Source organism: Euprymna scolopes, chromosome 46, assembly GCF_053919585.1.
Source record: "Euprymna scolopes isolate OS-2025 chromosome 46, ASM5391958v1, whole genome shotgun sequence".
Classification (NCBI taxonomy): domain Eukaryota; kingdom Metazoa; phylum Mollusca; class Cephalopoda; order Sepiida; family Sepiolidae; genus Euprymna; species Euprymna scolopes.
This window is the reverse complement of record NC_136527.1, coordinates 143,310,211-143,324,460: the sequence shown is the minus strand read 5'-3', so window position 1 is coordinate 143,324,460 and position 14,250 is coordinate 143,310,211. Positions and strand designations below refer to the sequence as shown.

Below are 14,250 nucleotides of genomic sequence, written 5' to 3'. Positions count from 1 at the left end.
AGATTGAAGCTCAGTTGAACACTTTCCATGAAAATAACGATAAAGCAGAGACAAACTCGCAACATCTCTTCTGTGAGATAGAGGTTGCAGCGAAGAGAAAAAGACATCTCCCACCAGGCCATGGAGTCTATTTTGAACCCTATCAAGGCAGGACAAGTCTTTTCTAGCAGACTACTTCTCTATTTATTGTGGATTCCAGCAACTTACTCATGACACATAGGAGACTTATTGGTCTGTACTCAGAGGGGGATGACTTATCACCTGAATTCTTAAATACAGGGCATACTGATGAGGTTTTCCAGGGTGTTGGAAAGCACTTCTCCTTAAGGCAACGCTTAAACAGTTTGGTAAGTATGGGGGCAAGTTCTGGTTGTAATTTTTTAACACTATAATTGGAATGCCGTCAGAACCAGTTGCTTTACTGCAGTCAAGGTTCTTGATTAGCTTGGTGACCTCACGCACAGATATTTGTATGTTGCATAGCGTGTTGTCTGTTATAGGAGGGAATACGGATAGTTGATGGCCTTCGTCGCACAGGGTAGAATTTGCCGAAAAGTTTTTGGCAAATAGTTTGGCCCTGTCGGATGCTGTCGTGATGACCTCTGGCCCATTGATAATGGTTGGGATAGAACGCACGTTTCTGTTCAGGATCCTATTTGTTATTTGCCAGAACTGGTGGGAACCAAGCTGCTGCTCAGCTACTTTGGATTTAACGGATTGAGCATATAGTTCTCTTGCATTTTTTATTACTCTTTTACAGTGGTTGCTGGCAGTCCTGAAAGCAGCTTTAGTTTCAGTGCATCTATTACGTTGGTAGCTATGGAAAAAGTGATTTCTGTGTGCGATGGCAGCAGCACATTCAGGGGAGAACCATGGCTGGCTGTTAGGTTTTTATTGGAATTTTTTAGATGGTATGAATCGGTCTATGCTTGCAATTAACCATTTGGTCAGGTCTGATACTATAGAGGACACATCCTTTTTAAACATGTAATGCAGAGGTAGATCAGATATAAATGTACAGAAGCTATCCCAGTCAGCCATGGAGTATTAGTATACAGTACGGTGGAGGGGTACGTCTGGGACTTATTACATTTTATTTTTATCTTAACTGATACAACGAAGTGGTCGGAGGATCCTAGAGGAGAAAGAACGGAACATGAACATAGCTCAGGGGAAGTTGAGAGAAAAAGGTCTAGGAGGCTTGCCTGTAGTATCGGGCACACGGGTGGGCTCGCGAACAATCTGAGTGAGGTCATAAGCAATGGCAAAATCATGACAGAATCTCCCCTCATCGTCTATCTTATTTGAGTGGGTCAGCCATTCCACGTTATGGACGTTGAAGTCACCATAGATGTGGAGGTTAGCCGAGGAATGTGCAGACAGGATGTGATCTATTTTCTCAGATATGCTCTTAAAGATAGTAACTCCGCTGTTATGGGGCCGATAGAGGGCAAATATAAATGCAGTGGTGTAAGCAAGTGCAACACGGAAGCACATATAAAGTAAATTAGGATCTTCTCTAGAGATATCCCTGCCACATGGGAAGCCATCTTTAATGTAGGCACATATTCCATGCCCATGGCGATCTTGGGGGTCAGATTTAGATGTTAAGTTAGAGGATCTGTTAATTATGAACTCATCTAGGGAAGTGGTCGGCCCTATTCCAGTTTCGCTCAGAAAGAATATGTCCGGTTTTGTCTCCTATAATTGGGTTTCAACCTCTGGAAGGTTGGAACGTAGCCCCCTGATGTTGGAGAAGGAGACATGGTAGTAGGGGTCTACGTTGGAAGATGGAGTTCTAGGTTATTCGAGTTTTTTTTTCTGAAGATGTTTCATGTTGAGGTTTTGGGATTTGTGGAACAAGTCGGCATACTCGGTTAGAGCAGGATAGAGAGAGAAAGTAAGAGAGAAAAGATGGGAAACAAAATTCCCACCGTGCCATCATGTCAGCTGTTTGTTTGTCTTTTCCATATAAATAAAGCAAAAGTATTGGAATGCAACTGCCTGGCCTTCCGGACGGGTCGTATCTGTTCTGTAATTCGTCCTCGGAAACCCGTTCATACTTAGACAATTACTATTTATTTGGATACTGCCAGAGTGCTCCCACATTAAAAACAACTTTGTGTGCAATTTGCTTTCGTGTGGAAATAAATAACATGACATAAAGAGGGAAGCTTAACTGGCTCCTGGCCAGGTTTAAGAGCAACGTTCATTTCTGTTCATGTGTGGCGACTCCTATGATTTTAAAGTTAATTACCAACTTATTGAATTCACTATCCTCTTTTTTCAAGTTCTTTTCCTCCTTCACAGTATGGGTTCGAGCCTGCCTGCCTACTACCACTTTTTTTTTTTTGCTCAACATACACTTCCAAACACTCGAGCAACGCCAGGCACCCAGGCTAGTGTGTATATATATATATATATATATATATATATATATATATATATATATATATTAGTCCTCACGCGAAAGAGCAGGACACAAAATGTTTTAAATAATAATAATTATAATAGAATAACAAAGGCTTTCGCTAGCGAGGACTACTATTGAGCGTAACCAGTTATACATTCCTTTTGAAATTTTCATCTCTATTTTTCTAGTTATCTACTGAATATTTTTTTAATGAAACCTATATGAAATATGTTCCTTAATAAATTGTAAAGATTTTCTATTCTGAAAGAAGTTTTAAAAAATTAATCTAAAAAAGCTATTTTAAAGTTTTTGTTAAAAGAATTCAGATTTTCTCATTATTCAGACATGTATGACAAAGAGGGAGTTGCAAAAAAGAATTGTGGTGTGAGGAGAAATACAAACTGAAACAGAGAGAATATTCAGACCTGTAATAATACAAAGAGGGGGTTGCAAAAATGAGATAAGGTTAGAGGAGAAATACAGACTGAAATAGAGAGTAGGAGAGTTTTTATAAATATATGCAAAACCACGTTCATCTTTTTTTAAATCCAAATTAATAAATTAAATAAAATATAATCTTAAAAAGATACGATAAAAGTTAGAAAAGCATTTCATCCAAGGCATGAAAATTGTTAAACAAAATGTTTTTATTATAGGCTTTAAAAATAAAGCTACAAGATTCAATTTGAAATTTATTTATCTTCAAAGTGCACTTTTATACATTTTACAAAGTAAGGTATTAAGTTTTTATACCTTACTTTGTAAAATGTATAAAAGTGCACTTTGAAGATAAATAAATTTCAAATTGAATCTTGTAGCTTTATTTTTAATTTAGACGGTGTAAAACAACGAATCGTTCCTTCTGTAAAAAAAGCCTTCCCCTAAATTTTGGCCGCAAGTTCAGACGTAAGCCTAATTTTAAAAATTAAAAAAATACTAAATACAATTACAAAAAATAAAACAAACAAACAAAAAAAAACAAAAACAAAAGAACTTGATGTACGTACCCGTCACGGAACGAAAAGGTCATATTCGAAAAAATCACATAAATTGATCAAATACGTAAAATTTTTTTTGTAATTTTTATATAAGTTAGAAAAGCATTTCATCCAAGGCATAAAAATTGTTAAACAAAATGTTTTTACTATAGGCTTTAAAAATAAAGGTTGTGGGAGCCTTTCCTAGTCTCACACAAAAACACGCATTCACATTTCAAGACACTTTTCTTGTCATATACATACGCACACACAAACATACACGCACATGTACACACAAGTAGATATATTCACGTTCGCGTACATAAATTCACGTGTATACACACACACGCTAACGTACGCACATGTACGCACACATGGACAATGTCACTTCCCTTTCGAAGGAAATTCACACATGCGCAAAAGACCACCGGAAACAAATATAAAAGCAAGAGCAATAAGTTGCTTCCTCCTTTTTCAACTTAGCTCCCGAGCTGAGCGGTCGTTGGACAATTTGCTCCCCTTTCGGGGCGCCCGCACGCGTCACGTCCCCTGCTACTATTTATAGGGTACGAGCTAACAGACAGTACGTACACCTTACACGTTTTCTATCTCCATGGCCTGGATTGACTTGTTCTCATTTTCTCTCTCTCTCTCTCTCTCTCTCTCTCTATACTACAATAGACTTTCCTTCTCACCAGCTAACAGTGAGAGACGCACACCAAACTGGATTGACTTTCTCTCTTTCTCTCTCTACGACAATAGACTTTCCTTCTCACCAGTAAACAGCAAGAGACGAACACGGACATGTGTTTCTTCACAAAATAAATCCTAGTTCGTTTACTTCAAATAAACGCGTTGTTTGTTCCTTCCTCAAAGCAATTCATTTTTCCTTTCCCAATTCAAACCATTTCTCCTATTTTGTACGACTGGGGGATATGTATAATATATCCACCAGTCCACCACAAGGTACAAGATTCAATTTGAAATTTATTTATCTTCAAAGTGCACTTTTATACATTTTACAAAGTAAGGTATTAAGTTTTTATACCTTACTTTGTAAAATGTATAAAAGTGCACTTTGAAGATAAATAAATTTGAAATTGAATCTTGTACCTTTATTTTTAAAGCCTATAGTAAAAACATTTTGTTTAACAATTTTCATGCCTTGGATGAAATGCTTTTCTAACTTTTTTATGGTTACTTTTAATGCATCTAAAACCAAGCTCCTCTCTTTACATCATCAACATTCTGATCCACATCTGGCATCAATTGAAATGAATGGCTCTCGTCTTCAGGAGGCCTCAAGTTTTGACAAGCTTCTGGGATTGACCATTACTCCTGATCTTAAATGGAACACGTACATCAAATCTGTTGCCAAGGCCGCTGGAAAAATGGTGGGATCTTTCTATCGATCCAGTAGATATCTCACTGCTGATGCAATTCTCTATCTATATAAGAGCCAGGTACGTCCAAGGATGGAATACTGTTGCCACATCTGGGCAAGAGCTGCTAGAAAGGACTTGGCCTGCCTTGATAGAGTTCAAAATAGACTTCGTAGCCTCGTAGGAGATGTCCTTTTCTCTTCCTTGCAACCTCTATCTCACAGAAGAGATGTTGCGAGTTTGTCTCTGCTGTATCGTTATTTTCATGGAAAGTGTTCGACTGAGCTTCAATCTATGGTCCCCCCTCGCAAAACTTTCACAAGAAACACTCGTCTAGCTGTAAACACTATCAATAATTCCCCCCCCCCACTCTTTATCTGTGCCTAAACCTAAACATAGATTCCATGAACAAAGCTTTTTTATTAGAACTGCACACCTGTGGAATTGTCTTCCGTTTTCCTGCTTTCCGGCTGGCTACAATATGGTTGTCTTCAAGTCTAACGTAAATAAGTTCTTGATGAGCCGTTCCATATAAGTTATCAAATTTAACAAATTTTCATTACTAATGATTATTATATTGTCCAATTTCTACTGTACACTCTTTAACCCTTATCCTTGAGTTGCCTCTTTGACCTTGATAATGAGTTGATACCTATGAAAAAAAAAAAAAAGAAAAAGTCCAATGTGAACAAGTTCTAATTTAATCGTCCCCCTAAGTAATCCAAGTTCCAAAATTCCCACTGTTTACTATGCTAAAATCACAATGACTAATGTATACCTATTAACCCTTATCCTTGAGTGGCCTCTGGGCCTTGATAAGTGGTGACACCCTTGTAAAAAAAAAAAAAAATATATATATATATATATATATATATATATATATATATATATATATATATATATAAAAAGTTAGAGTCAATCGAAACAATTCGTACGTAAAAGTTTTTTTTTTGTAATTTTATTTAGTACCTTAAGGTACTAAATAAAATTACAAAAAAAACTTTTACGTACGTATTTATAAACTATTTGATCAATTTATGTGATTTCCGTTCCGTGACGGGTACGCGTACAGCAAGTTATTTTGTTTTTGTTTTTTTGTTTGTTTGTTTGTTTGTTTTGTTTTTTGTAATTGTATTTTTTTAATTTTTAAAATTAGGTTTACGTCTGAACTTGCGGCCAAAATTTAGTGGAAGGACTTTTTTTTACAGAAGGAACGATTCGTTGTTTTACACCGTCTAATTCTTTTCTGTCAAACGCGAAACAATTTCTAGATTTTGTTTCTTCTTTTTTAAAAAAAATATTTAATTATTTTTAACTTTTTTTTTTTTTTTAGAAAATACGAATTGTTTCGATTGACTCGAAGAAAATTTTAACAATTTGAAGAAAAAGAATTTGTATTTTTTTTTTTCTCATTCAATATATATATATTATTATTATTTTTTTTTTTCAAAACTAAAGGTAAGTGATTACAGTTTTTTTTGTTTTTTGTTTTTTTTACAAAGGCATCACCACATTATCAAGGCCCAGAGGCCACTCAAGGATAAGGGTTAAAGAGTGTACAGTAGAAGTTGGTCAATATAGTAATCATTAGTAATGAAAATTTGGTAAATTTAATAACTTATATGGAACGGCTCATCAAGAACTTATTTACTTTAGACTTGAACACAACCATATTGTAGTCAGCCGGAAAGCAGGAAAACGGAAGACAATTCCACAGGCGTGCAGTTCTAATAAAAAAGCTTTGTTCATGGAATCTACGTTTAGGTTTAGGCACAGATAAAGAGTGGGGGAAATTATTGATAGTGTTTACAGCTAGACGAGTGTTTCTTGTGAAAGTTTGGCGAGGGGGGACCATAGATTGAAGCTCAGTTGAACACTTTCCATGAAAATAACGATACATCAGAGACAAACTCGCAACATCTCTTCTGTGAGATAGAGGTTGCAAGGAGGAGAAAAGGACATCTCCTACGAGGCTACGAAGTCTATTTTGAACTCTATCAAGGCAGGACAAGTCCTTTCTAGCAGCTCCTGCCCAGATGTGGCAACAGTATTCCATCCTTGGACGTACCTGGCTCTTATATAGGTAGAGAATAGCATCAGCAGTGAGATATCTACTGGATCGATAGAAAGAACCCACCATTTTTCCAGCGGCCTTGGCAACAGATTTGATATACGTGTTCCATTTAAGATCAGGAGTAATGGTCAAGCCCAGAAGCTTGTCAAAACTTGAGGCCTCCTGAAGACGAGAGCCATTCATTTCAATTGATGACAAATGTGAATTAGAATGTTGATGATGTAAAGAGAGAAGCTTGGTTTTAGATGCATTAAAAGTAACCAGCCACTCCTTATTTCCAAAATCAGTGCCCGAAAGAATTAAGCTACCGGAAATGGATACGGTTGATCATAATCAACCGTATCCATTTCCGGCAGCTCAATTTTTAAAACGGAACAGAAGCATGACACGAAAAACGAAACCATATTTAAAACAAAAAAATTACTTTAGTTTTATCACGAAAAAAAAAAGTGTGGTACTTATGCACTTTTGTTACCGTGCTTTTTTTTTTTTTTTAATATTATTTTCAAGTTAAATTTTAAAGTTTGCCGATATCTTTCTTATTTATTAAATTGGTAGATTTATTTATTAAATTGTTAGATGAAAGTACATAATAATTTACAAAAACTGGGACGAAACAACAAAAAAAATGTAAATTTTTACGACGTGTCCCAACGTAGTTAAAACACCCCCAACCCACCACATGTTTCGGAATTTAACACGTCCCCATGCTTTCGAAGTTGAGGGGGTATTTATTATTAAATTTTATAATATATAATTTATATAATTAAATAATTGTTTTTTTTGGGGGGGGGGTAAATTTTTACAACCTGTCCCAGCGTAGTATAAATCCCCCAACCTCTCCATGTTAAGACCGGCTTTCAGAATAAACACCCCTCAACCTCGAAAGCCGTTCTTAACATGGGAAGGTTGAGGTGTTTATACTACGCAGGGGCCCCTGGGGCAGGTCGTAAAAATGTACGTTTTATTTACTGGTAAATGTGGCCAAATCACCACAAAAAAAAAAAAAAAAAAAAAATCGTCCGTGTCCATTAAACTTAAACATCGAACCGGAAACTTGAAAACGAAATGAAACGAAATTAATTAACTTATTTATTTTGCTTGACTGATTTCGGAGATTATCCCATTTTCTAAGTAATATTTTTATGATACTAAGACAGATCCAACCCATTGAATTTTGGCTAGGAACAAAGTGTAGTATCTGTTCTGATACTACAAAATTTCATCTTTTCTGTCCTCGGTCAGTGAAGGAAGGGCTCCTTCTTCACTGAAGGAGAAATCGGTACTACTACAGTTTATGTTAAGAACGTCTTTCGGAATAAACAACCCCGAACCTCGAAGGCCGTTCTTAACATGGGGAAGGTTGGGGTGTTTATACTACGCTGGGGGTACATATTAATTATTTCCTGTAGTAAGCATTATCTAGTTTGTTTATTTTATTATTATTTATTTAATCCATGTTTCGGTCATAGTTTAAAATACTGATTTCTCTGACGACAGGTGCCCGAAAAAAAATGGTGTCTCCATTTTCGACGATAAACTGTAGTAGTACCGAGAAATCCTTCTAAACTGAGACAATTTTTATTTTTGCTCCTATCCAAAGTACCTCCTTTTGGGGGAGCCGGATTTTTCGCACATTTAAAACTAAAACTGTGTCTAACTCTGCCCTCGTGGGGAAGCAAGTAAATAGGAACATTGCAAGGTACAATTACGAGGATGACCATAGACACCCTAACCTCCCCAAATGTTGAGTGGCCTTATGCCTAATTTTTTCGTTTATTCTTGTGTGTGCTTTGTATTTTGTAACATAAAAATAAATCAAAGTGTAGTATCTGTTGATGCTTCACTCTAGTTAATTTGTCCTTAGTCAATGTAAACCTTTCTATACTAATGCAATTTCTACTTATATACTTATATAATAACCAAGTATTGAACAGCAATTAATTTACGGTGGCTATTGTTTACTTAATGCTGAGTTATCTACCCTTGACGCGAGCTTTCCACAGTAGGACGACCCCAGGTGTACTTAGTGAATGAGAACTTTAGCTTACGAGCCTTTTTCAAGTCTCACACAAAAACACACATTCACATTTCAAACTATGTCATATACATACGCACACACAAACATACGCGCCCACGTCCACACATATTCACGTTCGCATACATACACTCACATTCATGGTATATACACACACGCTAATGCACACATATGTACTCATACATGCGCACACGAATGCACACATGGACGACGTCACTTCTGCTTTCTAAGGAAATATACACATGCGCAAATGACCACCGAAAACGAGTATAAAAGAGAGAGCAACAACCGGCTCTTCCTTTTTTTCCGGCCCAGCTTCCGTGCTGGTCGGTCGGTCTTCGGACCGCCCGCGTGCGTCACGCCCACTTATTATTTTGTATGGGGCATGAGCTAACAGACCGTATGTACACATTCCCACTCTTTCTCTCTCTATCTACTACTGGTCCCTGAGAACACCTTCGCGTAGCTGACTACTAACTGATGTCAACTCTCTATCCACTTTTTTGTCCACACGCTGGACTATCATTCTCAATTTTCACTACAACACTCATTTCTCTTCCCACACGCGAACAAACAATAGTGACCCGAACTTGAGATGCACACACATTTCCTTTTCTTGCTACAACACCAGTCCCGTAACGAACATTGGTTACACACGTGCGGACATGAACACATGTTATAACTAAAACGTTCATTCTTTCAACAGCAAATAAATGACGTTTATCAATTGAATCTTTGTTTCCTTCAATTCCATTCATTTCATTATTTTCTTGTGGCGAGCTTGGGTGTTTTATACCCTGGTCCGCAACAAGCTAGAATCAAGCATAGAAGCATAGACAAGCAAAGGTGCAGTGATGAGGATGACCATAGACACCATCTCCCCCATTTTTGAGTGGCCTTGTGCCTAATTTTTTGTTTATTTCTGTTTTGTTTGTAAACTTTTTAGAGTAAATAAAAAATAAATAACTCAAAGTGTAGTATCTGTTTAGCAGATGATGCACTAAACCTTTTTGATCTCGGTTAATGGAGGAGAAATCCTTCATGACTGACATATTTTTTAATTTTTTTTTACTAACCAGAGTGCTCCTTTTTGGTGAGCTGGTTTCTCCCCACATTAAAAACCGACCTTGTGTCTAACTCTGCCCTTGTGGAGAGGCGAGTAAACAAAAAAAAAACATTGTGCAAACATTAATCAAACATAACTTGTTTTTATAAAAAATATGTAAAAAAAAAAATGTGTCTGAACAATTATTTCTTCAATTTGAGCTTCTCACATGACATCTTTATGACCGGATCTAGGGCCACTTATTCTTCCGTTGTGCCAAGATGATCATGTTATATGATCATCTTCCCTGGCCGGGATGCGATTGTGAACCGTTTACAAATTTGACATATTCCAATGAAACTGATTTAACTCGCATAGGATTATATGCCACTTCAGTAATGGTATCTACTTGATTGTCATGTTGAAATTAGTAAAATATCCAAAAATTATGAAAAATTATTAAATAGAAAATTAGGTTCCTCTTCATTATTGTAGCAAAATTCGAAAATTGAAATATTGAATTTCAAGTGAAACCATTATAATGTTGCAGTAATGAACATATCCAAAAATTATGAAAAACGATAAGGTAGAAAATTATTAATGTAAAGTTTTTGAAGACAATTAGCAAAAATTAAGTTTGGCTGAATTGGTCAAAGATTTTGAGTTTTCAGAAAGTAATTATCTCCCTTTTGTTTAGAACTTTTTTGTTTTGTTTTTGTTTTGTTTTTGTTTTGTTTTTGCAATTTTCGCTGATTGTCTTCGAAAACTATTTTCATTAATAAATAATTTTCTGCCTCATCGTTTTTCAGAAGTTTTGGATCTGTTCATTATTGTGACATGATAATCCAACAGATGCCATTTGTTTGAATTCAATTTTTCATTTTTTGCTACAATAGCAAAGAAGAACTAAAAATTGTTGCTGAAACTAGGTGCTTCTTCAGATTAGCACTTACAGCAGTAAACAAAAATGGATGCCTTTCTATTGTTCCTATTTGTCACAGAATGAAGATTTCATATTCCAAAAATCACAAAAAATTGATTAAGTAGCTTTATTTTTTTTTTCTAAAAAACAAATTTGCTGTTTTTTAACGATAAGTGAAAGCCGAAGGTATTTTAACACTTTTTCCAGTTTTGTTTTTATGTTTCTATGTCTCGCCAAAACTTTCGACAGAGGCCACAGATTTTCATGAGATCAGTATCATTTTGAAGCTCGACCCTTCGGACGACAAATATTGAAAACTTGGCTAAAATATTAAATTCCATCACCCTCAACTTGGCACTTTTCTACAGGGCAGGTGTAGCAAAAAATTGTTCCTTCATGATAATTTAGCCGTACACGCATGGGAATAAAAAGTTCTTTCTTGAATTTGTTTAAATAAAAAAAAAAAAAAAATTACGCTGACATGGTTACAGACCAGTCGGTATGGTAGCAGCATTGTTATCTTAAGATTGCACGTTCGAGTCGAGACAGCAGATATATTTTTCTCGATTTTTAAAGTTTTAATATTGAAACAGGCTTATTATTATTATTATTTATGCCATTTTTATGTTCGTTTTTTTTATTTTTCCATCACGTTTGTTGTTTTTTTTTGTTTTTGTTTTTCCAATTTTTGTAAGAGGTTTTAACATTGTTCGCTTATTTTTTATTTTGTGTTTTGTTTTTTTTACCTCCCACACATCACCACACCGGGTACCTCCGCTAGTCTAAAATATAAAATGTTTGTCTGTCTGTCGGTAAACTCTATCTCTTCCGAAACTAAAAGTCGAAGCGATAGGTTCCTACACATGATTGCAGTTTTCATGGGTTTTTAGTTATTTTATGGGTTTTTAGTTATTTCATAGGTTTTTAGTTATTTTATGGGTTTTTAGTTATTTTATGTTTTTTTTAGTTATTTTATGGGTTTTTAGTTATTTTATGGTTTTTTAGTTATTTTATGGTTTTTAGTTATTTTATGGGTTTTTAGTTATTTTATGGGTTTTTAGTTATTTTATGGTTTTTTAGTTATTTTATGGGTTTTTAGTTATTTTATGGGTTTTTAGTTTTTATATGGGTTTTTAGTTATTTTATGGTTTTTTAGTTATTTTATGGGTTTTTAGTTATTTTATGTTTTTTTTAGTTATTTTATGGGTTTTTAGTTATTTTATGGGTTTTTAGTTAATTTATGGTTTTTAGTTATTTTATGGGTTTTTAGTTATTTCATAGGTTTTTAGTTATTTTATGGTTTTTTAGTTATTTCATAGGTTTTTAGTTATTTTATGGGTTTTTAGTTATTTTATGTTTTTTTTAGTTATTTTATGGGTTTTTAGTTATTTTATGGTTTTTTAGTTATTTTATGGTTTTTTAGTTATTTTATGGTTTTTAGTTATTTTATGGGTTTTTAGTTATTTATGGGTTTTTAGTTATTTTATGTTTTTTTAGTTATTTTATGGGTTTTTAGTTATTTTATGGGTTTTTAGTTTTTATATGGGTTTTTAGTTATTTTATGGTTTTTTAGTTATTTTATGGGTTTTTAGTTATTTTATGTTTTTTTAGTTATTTTATGGGTTTTTAGTTATTTTATGGGTTTTTAGTTAATTTATGGTTTTTAGTTATTTTATGGGTTTTTAGTTATTTTATGTTTATTTTAGTTATTTTATGGTTTTTTAGTTATTTTATGGTTTTTTAGTTTTTATATGGGTTTTTAGTTATTTTATGGTTTTTTAGTTATTTTATGGGTTTTTAGTTATTTTATGGGTTTTTAGTTATTTTATGGGTTTTTAGTTATTTTATGAGTTTTTGTTATTTTATGGGTTTTTAGTTTTTATATGGGTTTTTAGTTATTTTATGGTTTTTTAGTTATTTTATGGGTTTTTAGTTATTTTATGGGTTTTTAGTTTTTATATGGGTTTTTAGTTATTTTATGGTTTTTTAGTTATTTTATGGGTTTTTAGTTATTTTATGGGTTTTTAGTTATTTTATGGGTTTTTAGTTAATTTATGGTTTTTAGTTATTTTATGGGTTTTTAGTTATTTCATAGGTTTTTAGTTATTTTATGGTTTTTTAGTTATTTCATAGGTTTTTAGTTATTTTATGGGTTTTTAGTTATTTTATGTTTTTTTTAGTTATTTTATGGGTTTTTAGTTATTTTATGGTTTTTTAGTTATTTTATGGTTTTTTAGTTATTTTATGGTTTTTAGTTATTTTATGGGTTTTTAGTTATTTATGGGTTTTTAGTTATTTTATGTTTTTTTAGTTATTTTATGGGTTTTTAGTTATTTTATGGGTTTTTAGTTTTTATATGGGTTTTTAGTTATTTTATGGTTTTTTAGTTATTTTATGGGTTTTTAGTTATTTTATGTTTTTTTAGTTATTTTATGGGTTTTTAGTTATTTTATGGGTTTTTAGTTAATTTATGGTTTTTAGTTATTTTATGGGTTTTTAGTTATTTTATGTTTATTTTAGTTATTTTATGGTTTTTTAGTTATTTTATGGTTTTTTAGTTTTTATATGGGTTTTTAGTTATTTTATGGTTTTTTAGTTATTTTATGGGTTTTTAGTTATTTTATGGGTTTTTAGTTATTTTATGGGTTTTTAGTTATTTTATGAGTTTTTGTTATTTTATGGGTTTTTAGTTTTTATATGGGTTTTTAGTTATTTTATGGTTTTTTAGTTATTTTATGGGTTTTTTAGTTATTTTATGGGTTTTTAGTAATTTTATGGTTTTTAGTTATTTTATGGTTTTTAGTTATTTTATGGTTTTTAGTTATTTTATGGTTTTTTAGTTATTTTATGGGTTTTTAGTTATTTTATGGGTTTTAGTTATTTTATGGGTTTTTAGTTATTTTATGAGTTTTTAGTTATTTTATGGGTTTTTAGTTTTATATGGGTTTTTAGTTATTTTATGGGTTTTTAGTTATTTTATGGGTTTTTAGTTATTTCATGGGTTTTTAGTTATTTCATGGGTTTTTAGTTATTTTATGGGTTTTTAGTTATTTCATGAGTTTTTAGTTATTTTATGGGTTTTTAGTTTTTATATGGGTTTTTAGTTATTTTATGGGTTTTTAGTTATTTTATGGGTTTTTAGTTATTTCATGGGTTTTTAGTTATTTCATGGGTTTTTAGTTATTTCATGGGTTTTAGTTATTTTATGGTTTTTAGTTATTTTATGGTTTTTAGTTATTTTATGGTTTTTTAGTTATTTTATGGGTTTTTAGTTATTTTATGGTTTTTAGTTATTTTATGGTTTTTTAGTTATTTTATGGGTTTTTAGTTATTTTATGGGTTTTTAGTTATTTTATTGGTTTTTAGTTATTTTATGGGTTTTTAGTTATTTTATGGGTT

General features: G+C 32.9%; 1 protein-coding gene across 2 annotated transcripts in view; it reads left to right on the top strand.

The window, feature by feature from the left end:
- The first annotated feature begins 5,962 nt into the window (after window positions 1-5,962).
- The window catches only part of LOC145271176 (histone-lysine N-methyltransferase SETMAR-like), a 43,183-nt gene continuing 34,895 nt past the window's right edge, over window positions 5,963-14,250 (top strand). The window contains exon 1 of one of the 2 annotated variants that reach the window (XM_080126703.1): window positions 5,963-6,230. The gene's annotated coding sequence lies outside the window, so the exon portion shown is untranslated. The remainder of the gene's footprint in view (window positions 6,231-14,250) is intronic. The other variant, XM_080126704.1, reaches the window with a different exon arrangement.